This window comes from Lissotriton helveticus, chromosome 9 (genome assembly GCF_964261635.1).
Source record: "Lissotriton helveticus chromosome 9, aLisHel1.1, whole genome shotgun sequence".
Taxonomy (NCBI): Eukaryota; Metazoa; Chordata; class Amphibia; order Caudata; family Salamandridae; genus Lissotriton; species Lissotriton helveticus.
In genome coordinates, this window is record NC_136070.1 from 346,554,533 (window position 1) to 346,571,202 (window position 16,670).

Below are 16,670 nucleotides of genomic sequence, written 5' to 3' on the forward strand. Positions count from 1 at the left end.
GGGGAATAAGTAGGCCGAGCACTTGAAAGAGGTCCGAGAGACATGCAGTATCGCCGCTAATAGTTACCTTGATCAATCATGCAAGTTACATACATGACACGGTCCAAGGCTACACAGTTGAATACACTGGTGACCGGCAGTACAAAGGAGAACACACAGACTGCATAATCAAACTGGGGACTCAGAAAAACCGCATGTAACATCCATCAGAGAGATGCATGAACGATTACCTGGTAATCCCCTTAGCACAATGCAAACATACAAATACATGACACTGTTCGTGGATCCATCACCTACAGCTGACATTAAATGACCAATCATGGTCCCCCCATTAAAGCAGTGGGGACATGCACAAACGCGATGTGCTCTGACTTGAGGTACAATAATGCAATGACGAACTCAGAACAGCATGAACTGCTGAGGGGAGGTGGGGGCAGGGTGGTACACATATAGCCTGGCCTTAGAACAGATTCACACCAGTCAGACCCACACCATTGCAGCCAGAGACTTTCTGCCAAACTCCTAGTGCCTACTGCTTGGTGCCGATCTAAGTTGGAGTGTGTGCAACAGCTAAGTTCAATTCAAGTCAAGGGAGATTTCCAATTTCTGAGTATCTTACCATCAACCTAGTATCAGCCTGCATTAATTGAGAGTTGCACTAGTGGCCCACCACAGCAGCAAGCCACTATAGCAACAACAAAGTTCGACCCTGCAGGGTTACAGCATCACCCTCCACCAAAGCATCCAGGCCTATCAACAGTGCCGGCTTCTTAACGGATGTGTTCTCATTCCTTGAGAATCCCAGGCCTCTCCAACTTGCCTTACCAGCACCCATCAGGATGCAGAGCCGTAGCGGAAAGGCACCTGAAATCAAACACGGAAATGGAAAATATAGCAGGGTATGCCAAATAAGAACACGCCCCCATGACACGATGCGGGCAGAGCACATCTCCCTTAACACCCTTGACACCAATCCATACCGTTGCTGTGTCAGCACGAGAACACATCTCCCCGCCCTTCACTTTAGGGGGTGTCAGAACACATCCATCTTGCTCTCCCTACACCCAGGGCATGCAGCAGTACGGAACACATCAACCTTGTCCCCCCTAAGCCGCATTGCCTGGCGTGTCCACCTCACCCTACTGTACGGCAGTGCCACAACATGCCCCCCCTACATTTGCCTTCACTCTCATGCCTGCAGTTCCAATCCACACATCCTTCCTTGCTCCCCCTTGACCCCAAATCACGCAATGCCAAATATATCCGATCCCCTCTAGGACAGCGTGTGCAGTGCCAGGACAGGCCGCTGCCTGTCTGCATCTGTCCCCATCCCCCGGCACCTGCATTGCAGAACAGCTCTTGTTCCCACTTCCCGCAGAGCGAGCAAAATCTCACCTCTTATTTTCCCTCTACTGCGTGCGGTGGAAGCAGTGCAAGATCACAGGCCCCAGTTGATGTATCTGGTTCTCTGTCTCCTCCCTGGCCCACCTTTACTCTGCATAGCTGCCAAGGTTTCAGGTTGCTATTTGTGACATTTTCATAATGTCAGTGTAATTATGAGTGACATTTCAACTACTATGAGTTACAATTTCTCGCAAGTAAATCAAGTAATGAAGACGAGGGAAACGTATCAATATGAGAAACTGCACCCATTTGAGCAATGAGAAACTCGAAGAATTCACTGAAATAAAGTGTGCATCGGGACCAAACACTTCCTGACTAGGTAAAGCATTTGGTACAAGTTTCATTGAGACTTACATTTGGTCCCAAAATCTTACCAAATAAAACAATTAAAAAAACACTTTAGATTTTTATTTGATTCTTGAACAGCCTGCACTTACTGAGTTGGACAGATATGTGTGCCTTTCCACCATTAGTTTTTTACAAGCCCCTTTGTGAAGCATAAGTACTTGGGGTAGATTTACAAGCCCCTGGCACCACTTTTGCGTCACTTTTAACATGGGGAAAAGTGACGCAAAAGTGGAGCAAGGGGCTTGTAAATCTGCCCCTTGATTTTTCCCATAGACTCGTTTGGAAGCCTGGCCTGATGAAGAACCAATATTTTGAACAATCAGGGTTGAAACCCACAGCATTGACTTTCAACAAGGAAAACAACTTTTAGTTTTGAGTCTGGGAGAGGCAGAGAACTGTGGCCTTACTCCTAACAAGACTGCAGATGCTGCCCACTCTGCACTGTTTTAAATGGCCACAAGGCAATGACCATATAGCCCAGTCTGTTCCTACTTTGTTTTTATTATTATTACTGTCACCCTACACTAAATATTACGGGTGCATTGCACTGATTATGAAGACTACCCAGGCTCTGCACAAATAAGGAATTCCACTTTTCTCTTATATTTGTGATTTTTCTGCCCCTAGGATTTCCACTGTGCAACTGACATGCCTAGGCCAAGGTAATTCAGTAAAAATAATCAAGCTGCCCGTTTCCGCCTGGAATCATGTAGCAATCAAAACAGAAAACGAGACCCACCAGATCTGCGTGGGGGCTGCAGCCAGTGACCCTTTCAGTATGATGTGGACGCTGTTCTCTTAATACATTCATGAGGAAAGCCTACATGCATGTACACGCCACCTTTCTCTTGTAACACACTGTTTGCTACCTCTTACATTTTGTTTGCTTTTGATACTTGCACAAGTGCCACCACTGCCTATGTAATGTTTGTTCTTGTGCCTGAGTGTCTGCCAGTTATTGCAGTATTATACCTCTTATTGTACTTTGTTTTCTCATGTGAGCTGCACACATGTCACTTTTTCCTCCTTTAATGCACCGTTTGCAAACCTCATATATTTTGTTTGTTCACAATTGTCACTTTTGCCTCATGGGATGTAATTTAATGTTTGTTTTTGTAATTTGTTCACTTGTACATTACTGTTCCTATTGTGAAGCGCTCTGACACCTTCGGGTAAAGTCCGCGCTATTTAAAAACGCATAAATAAAAAATAATGAAATAAATACGAGAATAAGTCACAGTACCTTATTTCACTGCGAAGCGTCAGTGAGTGACTGTACCTGCAGGCTACTCAGGTGCCTGCAACATACGTTCGGCTCATCACATTCCTTGGAGTTTCTTTCGCGATTTCGTCAGCAAATGCATTTCCACGACCAACATCATCAGTCACCTTCTTGTGAGCACTACATTTCACAATCGCCACTTGCAGAGGCAAGGTCAGTGATTCAAGAAGCTCATTCACCAACTGACCATGCTGAATCTTAGCTCCATGCGAAGTCAGGAACCCACGTTCTTTCCACAATCGTCCAAAACTGTGAGCCACTCCAAATGCATACTGGCTGTCGGTATAGACAGTCACTTTCATTCCTTTTGACAACACACATGCTCTCGTGAGTGCAATCAATTCTGCTGCCTGAGCTGAATTATGTGGAATACGTGCAGCTTCAACAATTGTATGCAAAGTCGTGACAGCATATGCTGCAGTCGTGTCACCATTCGGGAGCTTGAAGCATGAACCATCCACCCACAATGTACCATCACATTCAGCAAGAGGAGTGTCCTGGAGGTCTATTCTCCCTTTCGTTTCTTCTTCTGTTCTAAGAAAACAATCATGCTGTTCTGAAGCATCTAATTCCTCTACAATTGGTAACAACGTAGCTGGATTGAGAGAGTTGCATCTTTTTATATGCACATGACTCGCTAACAATGTCAATTCGTAACCTGACAATCGAGCACTAGTTAAGTGCTGTGTCTTGGTTCTGTTTAACAACGTCTCTACTGCATGTGGGACCATCACAACTAGTGTAGTATTCATTACTAGACCAGCAGACTGTCGAATAGAAACAGCTGCTGCCGCTGTGGCTCTTAAACAACTTGGCAATGCTTTAGCTACCGGATCCAAAGTTGACGAAAAATATGCACATGGACGCTGTTTGTCTCCAAACAACTGTGTCAGTACTGACAATGCACAGCCTTGTTTCTCATGGACATACAATGTAAAGGGCTTACTGTAGTTGGGGGTACCTAACACAGGAGCCGAACATAATGCTGTGCGCAATTCAGAAAAACTTTTCTGACACTCTTCAGACCAAGGAACGGGATTGGGTGTATCTTTACACGTTAATGCCACCAAAGGTTTGGCTAATAACGAAAAATTTGGTATCCATTGCTGTATCCATTGATGTAGTGCCCAAGAGAGCATGAACTTCTCTCTGTGTTCTTGGCACACTCAATTTCGCTATTGCCTGAATTCTTTCTGGGGTCAGTTTCCTTCCCTCCTTCGAAAAGAGATGACCTAAGTAGGTCACTTCTTGTCGACAATATTGCAATTTGGAAAGTGACACCTTGTGATGCAAATCACACAGATGACGCAACAATGACAACGTGGCTTTCTTACATATTTCCTCAGTATCTGCAGCAACAAGCAAATCATCAACGTACTGTACAAGAGTAGCACCTTCAGGTAAAACAATCGTATCAAGCTGTGTTTTTAAAGCTTGACTGTATATTGATGGACTTTCACAGTAGCCCTGAGGAGCGCGTTTAAAGCGGAAGCTGCGTCCTCCTAAACTGAAGGAAAAAATATCCCTGCTCTCCTCAGCAATCGGGATGCTGAAGAAAGCATTCTTCAGGTCAATCACCGAAAACCAGGTTGCAGAAGCTGGAGTCATAGTTAATAGGGCAGTAATGTCGGGGACAACTGGAAATTGTGGCACAACTATTTTATTGACCTCTCTAAGATCAATCACAAATCTGTAAACAGGTGGCTGAGAAGGATCAGTTCTTTTCAAAACAGGCAGAACAGGACTATTGCAAACGTTGCCTCTTGTTTCTTCAATGACATCTTTTTCAATTAGATCATAAACGATCGCTAGCAAAGCTTTTTCACCTTCACTAGAAATTCTATATTGGGGAATTCGTGGCATTTTAACATTGGCTTTCAATGTTACAACATATGGTGGTATTTCTAAAAGACCCACATCGTTAGAACCAGTAGCCCAAAGAATATCAGGAAGAAACGACAATTCTGTTGGAAGTTTATCCCTTGACAAATACATTGAGGAAACCACTTTCTTACCTAAAGTAAGTTGTACTCCTGAAGGAGAGCAGTACGAAGTCGCATACAATCTTTTTAACAGATCCAATCCTAGCAAGTTTTCACCACAACCTGTTGTCAGAATAAGGGGTGCTTCGAATTCACAAGGACCAACAGAAAGAGACAAAGGGTCAGAAATCGGATTTCTAACAGGGGCGCCAGAAAAACCTACAGAAACATTCATTTCACCAGACAAAGGTGCGCCAGGGAGTTTGGAGTGCATAATAGAACTCTTTGTAGCACCAGTATCCAACAGAAAAGGTTCTGACACACCTGATGTAGTCACCTCAATGTATGGTCCACTCTGATCTACTGGAACTGAAACAACTCCCTCTCTTTGTCTATGGCTGTCCTAGCAATCATTACCTTCCCAATGCTCATCTTCTGTATAGTAATCATCAGCATAGTACTGAGCTGTCTTACCGGATGCGTTATTCTGTTGATTGAACCTATTCATAGAATTTTGAGGTGGAAGGGGACGAGCGTTTTGGGGGACGTTTCCACGTCCTCTACCTCTAGGCGCTTGCTGAACACATCTACCTCTTGTGTTTGGCACACCATTTGCACGCTGTAACAGAATAGGGCAACTATACTTAAAATGCCCCTCTTCCTTGCAATACGAACACTGGTTGGGACCTGCAGGGACACATGGCTGATTATACTCTACTCTTTGCCTTTGAAACTGTTGAGGTTGCTGATAATTATTTTGATAGTTATTCTGACCACCATTATTCTGGCCACCACCACCACGTGGCGGATACGCTTGCTGTAACAAAACCTTTGTTTTCAGCTCCTTAGTTTTCTTTTCTGCTCTATCTTTCTCGTCTTTGTCTCTATTTTCGTAATATTGTGCAGTAGCCAATATCTGTGCTGAAGAGGAAACTGCCCAAGAACTCTCTGAATCCTTTAACTTCTTACACAACTCTGGAAGCAGATTATGCACAAATGTATCGACGAACAATCGCTGACCACCTTCTGTGCTCATATCTTGACCACTGTGGTCGACAAACGTTTCTTCAAACCTGGTGAAGAAATCAGACACCGTTTCTTCTTTCTCCTGCTTACACGCAGACAATTTATCCCAGTTTACACGCATCGCAGGCATTATAGTTTTCATATAATCAATGATCTTACCAGGAAGTTCGGCTACTAAAGGCTCAGGTTTAGAACCACCAATTTGTAGGGCATCTGCAGCAGCAATATTAGCCCATGAGTCACCTAATTCCTGATCATGATCTACATGACGAATCTTTCCCCATAAAGGCTGTGGAACAACGTTCCCAAATAACATATCGATATCGGCTAAATCCATGATGCATGACCCAGCAGTCTGTGACAACTCTTTGTAATACCCTGCAGGATTTTTACGGGGATCAGGCAATGTCTGTTTAAGGGCTAAAACTTCAGCTTGCTTCCATGGAACATGTACCCACACACGCTGAAAATGAGGCTGAATAGGTGGGTTAGCTTGTAGGTCCCCTTCCCTCCACTGTGGGGGAACTTCTCTCATGGGATACTGTTGCGCCTTTTTCCTACCGGATGCGTCACACTCAAATAGTGATCGAGAAGTGCCCCCCTTACTCCGATACGACAACAATATCTCAAATGCTCTCTCGACATTGGGACCTACGATCATGCCCTCTGCGAAATCGAACCGCACACGACACAACTCGGGCGGGTTGCATTCCACATCATTGTCTTCCAAATCTCCACAGAGAAAAACACACATTTGTTCAAAAACATATCTCTGCTTCGGTGCTCCCCATTGACGGAAGACTTCCATGACAGACTCTACATCATACCTTACAGCGTCGATAACCCATTTATGTGCTAAACGATTCAGTAAATCTCTCTCTCGATAGTCAGGCAGTTGACTCCGCAACTGTCTTCGTTCCGTGTTAGGGGTCGTATTAGGCGACCCGAAGAAAGGTGAGAAAAGATTAGTAACAGTGTTGGCCATTCTCTGTCGAACGGAAGGAGAAACTGACGGAAGAACGGGCAGAGAAACAGGGTGAGATAAGGCAGGAGCAGAGGCAATAGCAGAGGGAGCATTAGGAGAAGTGGAAGGTGCACTAGGCAAAGTCGTAGAAAGCACAGGTGAAGCAGATGTGATCGGTGGGCCTTGAGGAGGCTGCACCAGAGGAGTAGGAGCCAGCTGAAGAGTAGCTGGTGGGTGCTGTGGAGGAGCAGGAGGCAATGCAATCACAGATTGCGCAACTAAAGGTTGCGGAGGTGCCGTAGCATTTTGCGCATAGGGGGGTGGTGAATTTAACAAATGCGATATTAACGGATCTTTTTCAAGCTCTTTTGTTGCATCTTGCTGAAGAGGCGGCAAAACTGGATAGCATTTATCTATTACCATTTTACGTTGCCTGTGCAACTGCTCACTCATCTGTTCTTCTTCATTGTCTTTATACTGCATAGCAGCTTGCATTGTCGAAATACCCCTTTCTCTCTTATTTTTCTTCTCTAATTTAATTTCCTTCTGTTTGGCCTCCTTACGCCATAGGCGGAAAGAGTCAAACATCGCCGGCCGGGCTTTCTTCTTAAAAAGTTTAACTTCAAGATTATCTAGTATTTCGGTATCAAAGCTACCATATTGGGGCCATTTTAAAACACCATCTTTTCTGGTGTATTTGATCCACACTTCGTTATATGTGATGGGGCCTACTCCATGTTTCACATATAATTCATAAGTTGGAGTTCCAACCGGAGGAACCGGACACGAGTCCTCCAATCTTGAATCCCTAGTATTACAACCAAGACAAAACAAATTTCCAAGTCTGCTAAGACCAGGCATCTTCGCTCTCTAGTCTAGCTCCAAACTTCAAAGGATTATCGATTACGATATTTCTTGTGAATACACAAGTCCTTCGGCTTTGGCACTTGCAAGTTCCAAATAAAGATCCCAAAGGATACCCAAACTAAGAACTAACTAAGGACTGGGAGACGCTCCACTTATACTTAACTGAAATATAGATGACGTCACCAGAAGACTCATCTTAGCGTTTCGCTCTACCAAACTTCAAGGGTCCAAATCAGGGCGATAGCCAGGGCAGCAGTCCTTTGTAGCCGTCGGGAAGCGGGGAACCTCGCAGCAAAGACTTTCGGACCACGTCGACATGCAGGGGTCTTTGAAGTGGTTGGCCTTCCTCCAGAATTTTCACACGAAGCTCCTCACGAACCTCTGGCTGGACCGGTACTGCTGGTATCGCCCCGCGTTGGGCGCCAACTGAGGTACTGGGTTTTTCAGAACCGGTACCGAACCGGTAACCCAGCGGTGCAGGGTACACCCAAAGACCTCGAGTACTTTTCTGATTCAGACCACAGAAACTCAGAGTCTTCTAGGTGAAGTCAAGGATCGATTTTATTGGCTGCAACCAAGTAACAGGTCCTAGAAGTACAACACACGGGATGTATATTCTCAGGAGACTGCTCAAATTAACAAAGTCAGGCTTCTCCTTTTATACGAAATATTGTGCTTTAGGCAAACATTCTTCGAATTTTAGTATACCATAGACATGTTCCCATTACAAAGAAAAAGCAGAGTCATGATGACAGCCCACATTTCTGTTTGTCCAGCCCATAATAAATTACCCGGCAAGGCCCCGCATTTCCATCAGATACCGGTGGACCCCCAATAAAAACGGGCACCTCCCCATCATAAAGCAAGTGAGAGAGAAAAGAGCAGGGACAGGTGTGAGCAAGATTCGGCAGGGTGTGTGTGCGATGAAAAGAGTTTTATGGCCTGTTGTGCCTTGATGCTATCTCGTTCGGCCACTGGGAGAGGAACTGACCAAACAGGTTCGGCCTGGGGCAATGGTTCCAACTTGCCCAGGTCAGAGAAAAGTCAATTAAGGTGTACGTGTCCTTCGGAATCGAATTTAGCTGTATTATAAGCCTATGTAAAGGGCAACTCACAAAATGGCTGCCGTACACAAAATGGAAGCCAAGGGTTCAGAACGAAAATGACGATTTCGAAGTGAAATCGTCACTCGAATATGACGAAAATGCTTGTACATAGTGTACTAGCCATTCTCGGTCTTTTGATACCAAATTCGTCATGTTACGACGAAGTTTAATTCTCGAGTCCAGAATTATTACACGAGTCCAGAATTTTCAGAACCACATATCCTTCTGGAGAAAAACATACTTTTCCCAATGAAGCATTAGTCTATTTTCTTTGAGGCTCTGAAAAACTGCCCTCAAACGATCAAAATGTTCCTCTAGCATGGGGGCGTGCACTAAAATGTTTTCACTGACATTGAGGACTCCCTCTAGGTCGCCAAGCACACTCCTGATGGTATCCTGAAAACCCTCAGTAGTGCCAGAGACTCCAAAACTGAGACGCTTATATCTCCTCAATCCCACGTGAGTGGAGAAAGTGGTTGATGGCTCGGGATTTAGGGTCCAATATTAGCTGGTGAGAACCAGCTCATGAATCCATTTTCGAAAGCCACTTTGAGGCACTCACTTCTGCCATGATAAAATTCACAGTGGGCGTCAGATGCCGCTCCCACTTGATAGCCAGGGTAAGTCAGCACATGTCCACGCATATTCGAAACACTCCGGGTAGCTTAGGCTTGCGTGCTACAACAACTGGGGACACTCAGGGAGTCAGCCTTCTTGATGATATCGCCTTATTCAGCTTGATTAATTCCTCTTCCACTCTTGGCCTGAGGTGGAAAGCCACTTGTCAATGCTTCAAAGCTACCAGCTGGATCAAGTCATCGATATGTAAGTGTATCAAGGGGTCCTTCAAACACCCTATGCCCTCAAACAGCTATGTGAACTAAGTTAACAAGTCATCCACGTTTTCTTGGTGTATGCTGAGGGTGAATGCGACGAGTTGAAGGCGCTCTGCTATTCAGCAGCTCAGCAACATCCCGGTGCCTCCTTTGGGGACATAGACCTTGGCCCGTGTTGAGCGTGATTTGTGGGAAATCTCGGCTGTGAATACTCCCACTAAAGGAAGTGGACTGGTGGATCAGTAGACAAACACTTTTGTAGTAATGGATCTCAGGGTAGGTGGCACTGGCAGTGTGAGCATCATGGACTGGGCCATGACGTTGATGGAGGCTCCAGTGGCAATCAATGCCTGCACTTGATGACCCCCCAGGAATATATTGCACTTTGGGATGTGTTTTCGGGGAATCCCTTGGCTGCATCGCATGTATCACCTGGACCGCCCCCTCAATGTCATAATCGTCCATGTCCCCTTCATCTGCTGGGCTGTCTAAGGCAAGTAAGGCATTGACTGGTTTGGACCTTTGACCTTTTGAGGGCGCTGAGGAACTACATAGTTTTGCAAAGTGATTTGGTTTGTTGCATGCTGAGCACCGCTTTCCTTATGCAGGGCAAGGTCCCTGGTGGGGGTAAAGCCCTCCACATCTATAGCATATCTTAGGCGCAGATGTTGGCTTATTTCTTTTTTTCCTCTTGTCCGGGTTTTAGCAACAACTACATTGACTGGTTCCATCTTGATCGGGTGCTGTAGTGCTGCCTTCATGTGTGCGGCTCACACCTTGGACAGTTCTTTTGACCCACCCATGTTCAGCATGTCCACCATGGGCATTCCTGAGACTTGGAGAATGTTCTCTTGCAATTTCATTGAGGAACAACCCTGAATGAACTGAGCCCGGATTTTGTCGTTTGCATCCAGTAGTGTGCAGGTGCTAGCTAAGTCTCTTAGACAAGTGTAGAAAGTGTCAACAGATTGATCCGGTATGTGCCTGGCCTGACGCAGCAAAAACCGTTCGTTGTTAGGGTTTGCTAATAGTTTGAAATGGGCTCATAGTGCTCGTTACAGCGTGCCATCCATGAACGGTGGTCCAGCTTCCGTTACTGATTTAACAACTTGTGTATAGCTGGCCCTCCTATGTGTAAGAGCATGGGATGTCATCTGTCATTATCTAGGTCAATAGCCGCAAAGTAGGTCTCCAAATGCTCTATCCAGTCTTTCTACTTTGCTGCCTGTGCCGAGGGAGGGCCATCAACCAGGAATGGATCCACTGGGGTATGGCTGTCATGGTGGTTGTTTTGGGTAGCAAAATGTGGTGTTCTGCAGAAAAATTGTCCCGTCCACTCCTCACTTGTGTATCAGAAGAGAGAGTCTGGGCACAGCCACTACCCCTGACAGAATGCAGCGATGTAGGTAGAAAGCATCAACAACAGGCCCCTCATCTACAGCCAAATGCACTTGGGTATGTGTGAAATAACAACAGAGGGATTATAGTCCACCAACCTGGGGCTGCTGGGATTCACACTTGCCATGTTATAGAGGACAGGACTTCACAGTGAGCCGCTTGGAAGCCACAACAATGAATGGGACACCTTGTGCAGGACGAGGAGCCAAGGCCATGCCCCCTCAGCATCCCAGGGTGGGCAGGAGAGCCGCAGAGCTTCGACTGTCTTTCACGGCGAGCCAGGATACACCCACAAGTAACAGCACGCCGGCAGCTAAGCATCGTTCCGGAGTACTTCACCCAGAGCACACTAGGATGGGCAAGGTGACTCACCAGAGGGTGCGCCCTTATCGTTGAGTCCGAGTAGATATGCAGGAACCGACAGCAGAAGCCTCGGCCACTCAACACAGCATAGTACGCCAAACTGCGTGTCACCGAGGAAAACAACGCCGGGCTGCAAGGGTCATAACAGCAGGGCGCTCGAGGCCGGCGGAGCCCAGCAGATGAAGAAAAAAGAGGTAGGTAACGGGTCCAGACCCCCTTGTTGCCAGTTGTTGGGTGTTGCACTGGTACAGCGGACTGGCTTTTACTTGAAGTAAACTGCACAGCTTTATTCGGGAGAATAATGATACACTCTGCACTTCTGTTTGGACTCCTAACCTGGAGATGGTGGACATACACTACTAAGTGAATCGGATTAAAGGACGACATGGTCCATGCAGGATACTAACATCTGGTCACTGAAATTTCTCATTGTCAAACTAAAGATTTCAATCACATCATTTAAGGTACCTTGTTGTGTGATATCAAACGATACATCTACAAAAATCAAGCCCTGAAGAAGTCTTGTGAAAGGAGACGAAACGCGTTGGCTACGCTATGTGAATATTTTTTATAACTCATCAATAAAGAGTATCTTTTGAACACACAACATGTTTGAAGTGATCTGAATATACACAAGAAACTTCGAAGGACATTCTGAGAAACTGATTGAGATCCAAAATCAGTGTTGAATTTTATTGATTATTGTCGGAAAAAACATGTTATGTTGAGAGATATGGATATTTAGTGGGTGCTGATCATTTCTTAGTATATAAGTATGTGGATTGTATCCACCTATGGGGCCCTAGGAGGCTGCTTACTCCTGATCTAAGCACCACTTCTAAGATTTAACCCTACCTGTTGCTGGGTGCAGCACTGAGTCTAAGCATCCTTTCTGTATAGCTCACACTCTGCACAAGCGTACGTTACAACCATGAGGTCATGCCCCAGGCCTGTTTATTTTATATCCCCCGTCCCTACGTCACGGCCGCAACCATCGGGTATGGACAGTAAGGGTTACCTTACAAAACCCCCCTCCTGGGGTTAGCATTTCTTTAATTTATATATGTAATGTATTATTATATAGCACAGACTTTACCCAAAGGTGTCAGAGCGCTTTACAATAGAACCAAGTTGCATGAGGAGATTTACATACTTACATGTTACAGATACAAACGGGATAGTTGAAGAAGTAAAATCAATCACACTAAACAAAAAAAGTAACAAGGATTAGGGGCTCAAAATAGTTGGCTCAAACCCCCCCCAGGAAGTTCTTTAGTCATTGTAAATTTGTCACATATATTTATATTTTTGTTTGTACATCCTGTGCTTGCTGCGTTTGATATTGTGTTCCTTTTGCCTGCGTTGTTAGGGCTCGTCCTTTCCTATTCCGCAGAAATAGGAAAAGAGCCCTAATGCAGCCAAACCATTTCTTAAGGCCAAGGGCTCTCCCCAGAGGATTTTGGGAAGTGCACGCCTCGTGCACGAGCTTGCCTGAGCCTTCTGCCTATCAGCCTGCCAGTTCTCCTCCCCTAATTATTCACTTCACTCACTCTGGCTCTTCAAAGGCTCTGCTCCCCGCCCCCCGCCCCCCGCCTGCACTTCACGGCCGCTTGCCTTCTGTCCCTTAATCTCCCCGTGACTCCCCCCTCACCTCTCCCACTCACTGCTTCAGGCCCCCACCATTTGCTCTTCTTTGAGTGCTTGCTTTTCAGACACTTTATTCTCTTTTTTTTTCTTCAAGCGCTCCGCGAGAGTGCGGGTTTTATACACTTGTCTTCTGTGTATGCTTCTCTAGGACCCCTCCTCCCCACCCCAGCCCATGTTGCTTTAAATCCCAGAGTGCTTCTGCCCAACCTCCGGATCAGAGTTCATGTTTCCAGATTCATTCGAGTTCAATGACTTTGGTCGTCAAGCAGCTGATCTGGTGACGATGAGCAGCAGCTGATTAGGGCTCTCCCCCCCCCGCCCTCGCGCCTCGCTGCCTGCCTGCTCCTCCAAGGTGCTGGGCCTGCGTTCCCTGGCTTGTCCGGGGCCAGGCTGCGCTCCAAGGAGGGGAAGCTCCAGCTGATGGCAGCACCTGATTAGGGCCTCTCTCTCCCTCGCTCCAAGCTCTCTCTCCCCACTCCTCTAAGGTGCTGGGCCTGCGTTCCCTGGCTTGACCGGGGCCAGGCTGCGCACCAAGGAGGGGAAGGAGAAGAGCTAGCCCCATTTCACAGCTAGCTCCTCTTGGGTGCTGGGCCTGCGTCTCCCTGGCTTGACCGGGGCCAGGCTGCGCACCAGAGAGGGGGGCAGGCAAGCAGGCTGACTGCCTGAGAATACCAAGGGCTTCCCCCAGACCCTCCCCCAGACCCATCCACCTGGTCTGACTGTTCCTGCCGTGGGGCGTGCTGTCTTCCGGAGAATCGCCGCTGGATTGCCGGGGTTCAACAAAACAGTGAGTACCTGCTAAAACTGCACTTGTGATTTGATTCTGTGCTTTTTAACCTGGTAAACACTATCATATTCTACTGCATTGCTCGCAATTGTGACCTTGTATTAACTGAATTTGTGGTTTTCGCATCGTTTCTTCCCTGCGCCTCTGCTAAACGCCGTGCTATTCCCTTGCATTGTTTAGTATTTGTAATATTCTATTGCATTTCCTGCATTTGTGAACTTGCATTTACTGAACCTGTGGTTTTGCATCATTTGCTACCTGCGCTTTCTGACCTGCTATACGCTGTGCTATTCTCCTGCATTGTTTGCATTTGTGATTTTAAAACAGCTGACTCTGAGACTGAGGTTTTGCATCAATTGACCTTTTGATACTCTGGATCTTGCGACTCCCTAGCAACACTGTCTGTGAATTTCAGGTTTTTCTTAGCAAAAAACTTAGTGTTACTATACTCGTAGAAGCCCCATAGCTACTACCCTATGTCTACCCAAGGCGACCCACAGCCCCCCCACCAAGCAGCACCAACCATGGATGCAGACGCCGGGACTCAACCCTGCAACACCGGAGACGACACGGAATGGCGCATTCAGGCAAAAAGAAAGGGACGCGACTCAATTCCAAGCTCGCCGGAAAAACATGCAAAGCTTGCCCGCCCACCTCTCATCAGTCCTACAATTTCAACCTCAAACCGCTATCAGGCCCTCCAACCTACCCAGGACTGCGACGCCAACCCTCAGGACCACGGGGCAGCTGAACCAGGGACCTCTCCAGGTCCCACAAAAAGACTACGGATCCCCCCCATCATCCTGAAGAACTTACCCACACACAAGGACCTCGTGGAGATGCTGGATGAACACTGCGACTCCCCCTACACGATCAAGCCCAGGCAAGACCACGCCAAGATTATGCTCACCACCCCAGAAGACTACAGGAGCGTGACCAGCACACTCACCGAACAGGAAATGGAGTATTACACCTTCCCAATGACCACCGCAAAAGCCCAGCGCTTTGTAATACGGGGACTCCCAGCAAATGCATCACTTGAGCACATCACTGGGGACTTAGCTGAACGCGGGCTTCCAGTCAAAAATATCGCACAGATTGCCTCTCCAGCAGACAAGAGCAAGAAATTTCCCCTCTTTGTCGTAACCCTGTCAGCAAGCCACGACGGGAAACCAGCGGACCTTTCAGCAGTCACACGGCTCTGCGGCTGCATCGTAACCACAGAAGCACCTAGAGGGAAACGAGGACCAGTCATGTGCTACAACTGCCAGCGCCTGGGGCACACCTCTGCTTTCTGCCAACAGAAGCCAAAGTGTGTACGCTGCGGAGACGAACACACCTCCACCCAATGCACAAGGAACCGGGAAACCGAACCAGCAAAGTGTGCCAACTGCGCAGGACCCCACCCAGCGAGCTATCGCGGCTGTCCCTACCTACAGAATGCAAAGAAGGTTGAACACCGCAAGCCACCCCCACAACCACAAAGGTCTTCCCAACAATCATCAGCACCAGACCAGCGTCAGAAGAAGACCTACAACCGCAGACCTGCATTGGGACACAGGATCCCAACCCCCAATACAACCGACGACAGTAGAGATGCACACGTGGATGGAAGGACATACGCGGACGTCATGGTACCGAAACAAGTCAGCTCACCTTCAACAACCGCACCGGGACCATCCTGTGGAACAGGCTCAACCAGCCCACCTCCAACAACCGCACCGGGACCATCCTGTGGAATAGGCTCAACCATCAACTGGCAGGAACTCATTGTGAAGATTGCGAAAGTCGTCGCAGACATGGACATCCACCCTGTGGTGACAATGGTGGCGAATATCATCGCCGGACTTTTCCCAGGTGAAGAAAGCAACTCCAATGGCAGCAAAAACTAAAAGAAACTCTCTCTTCGTGATGTGGAATGCTAACAGCATTCAGAAGAAAACTGACGAACTCCTACATCTGATGGAAACTAAGGACGTGAGTGTGGCGCTTATCTCTGAGACTCATCTCCAAGGAAGCCAGAAGCTTACCCTAGCAAACCACAGGGTATACCGCACAGATAGCACCACTGGAGCCAAGGGCGGAGGAACAGCGGTGATCGTCAGCACAAAAGTGAAGCACCACGAGATCTCTCTACCACCAGTTGGGAGCATTGAAGCAACTGGCATACAGATCCAAACATCTGCAGGCCCGCTGCGGCTGATCGCCGCCTACTCACCCCCAGGCAAGCTAAGCCCAAAGGACCTGGATGCTTTACTGGACCCCAGCATCCCAACAATAATTGGAGGTGACCTTAATGCCAAGCACAAATGCTGGAACTCTCGGACGGGAAACAGCAAAGGACACGCCCTACTTGCCCACTCAAAGAAGGAGGACTTTGTAGTGGCCGGCCCGACTCAACCAACACACTATCCAGGCTCTGCACTGCATAAACCGGATGTTCTGGACATTGTGGTCATGAAGAATCTCTCCCAGTCTATGGAGCTTGAAACCCTAACAGCGCTGACATCCGACCACAACCCAGTGTTGATCACAGTTGGAGACGTACTTGAAGACCAGCAGCAGGGCATCAGGCACAACTTCAAGAAGGCGGACTGGTGCCTATACAAGAGATGCATGGAGGAGACACTGGTCCCTGGTCCCCTGCGAAGCACTGAAGA